Here is a 1,357-nt window from a genome sequence, read left to right on the forward strand (position 1 = left end):
AGACCTTTCTCTCTGTCTCTCTCTCACTGTCCACTCTGCCTGTCAAAAAAAAATGTATTAAAAATTTAGGACATCAGTCTCTCTTGGCTCCCTCTGTCCGCGGCTGGGCACGCCGCGCTCTCCTAAAGGTGGACCTCAAACTCCAGCAGCTCGACGTCTGGGCCAGCCTCCGTGGCCAGGTCCTGGGACTGCTGGACTGGGACATGGGGAACAAGGCCTTTCTGGCCTTCACATCGCACCTGCCTGTGGTCGAGCTGAACCTTGCCAGGTACAGGCTTCAAATAGTCGAACCACCAAGGTTACCTTTGGAGAAGAAGTCCCGTGCTGACAGAGATGGTCCAGAGTTTGAGCCCAACCTGTGGATGTGGGTGAACCCCAACATCGTGTACCCACCGGGAAAGCTGGAAGCCCAAGGGGCTAGAGAGAAGAAGGAACTGGCGGGCGCGGTCCCTCACCCTCGACTGCCCTGCCATCAGGAAGATGCCAGCTGCCCAGAGGCTGCGGGGGCCGGGCACTGTCGCCTTCCTCCCCCAAGTAGTCTCCGTCGCCAAAGCACTTTTCGTCTTCCCCCAGCAGCTGGGAGCTCACGGAAGAGGAGGAGGCCGAGGACAAGGATGACAGCTCCTGTGTGGCTCTCCTGTCCCCTTACAAAAGGGCCCCCCTCCAGAGCCGGAGGCTTCAGCAACCCAGCGGCCAGGAGGGGAGGCTCTGGCCCCGGCCCCCTCTCAATTACTTCCACCTAATTGCCGTGGCGTTAAGAAACAGTTCCCCTCGTGGCCTCAACGTGCAGCAGATCTACAGTTTCACTTGACAACACTTTCCGTTTTTCCGAACGGCTCCGGAAGGCTGGAAGAACACCATCCGCCACAATCTGTGTTTCCGAGACAGCTTTGAGAAAATGCCGGTCAGTAAGCAGGCTGAGGTCAGCGCCTGGCCCTGCTCCTGCCTCTGGAAGTTGACTGAGGAGGGACGCCACCGCTTTGCCGAGGAGGCCCGCGCCCTGGCTGCCACCCAGCTGGAAAGTATCCAGCCAGTGCATGAGCCAACCAGATATGATGCCCTTCCTCTTTGACCTTTGATGCCGCAAAGCAAGTTCCCTGCCTTATTAAAGTTGCCCCAATAGCCTTGTGTGGATATGTGTGTGTGGTCTCTGAAGATGGGGTGAAGGGCAGAGGTGCAGTTCGAGCTCGGGGTGGGGAGCAGCCCACGCGTGCTCCCGGGGCAGTGGGGCAGCTGCTGGCGTGCAGACCCAGATGCCACACTTGTCTCGGAGGAGGAGAGTCCTCGCCCTTTGCCAGACCTGAGCGAGTGCCCATTTTCTGGATTTTGAAGATAATCTTGGGAGATGCTGGCTTGT

The 1,357-nt window shown here is 58.4% G+C and overlaps 1 pseudogene; it reads left to right on the plus strand.

The window, feature by feature from the left end:
* Positions 1-203: 203 nt before the first annotated feature.
* Positions 204-1,079, plus strand: LOC133776508 (forkhead box protein R1-like; annotated as a pseudogene).
* The last annotated feature ends 278 nt before the right edge of the window (positions 1,080-1,357 follow it).

The sequence above is a fragment of the Lepus europaeus genome, chromosome 18 (assembly GCF_033115175.1).
Source record: "Lepus europaeus isolate LE1 chromosome 18, mLepTim1.pri, whole genome shotgun sequence".
Taxonomy (NCBI): Eukaryota; Metazoa; Chordata; class Mammalia; order Lagomorpha; family Leporidae; genus Lepus; species Lepus europaeus.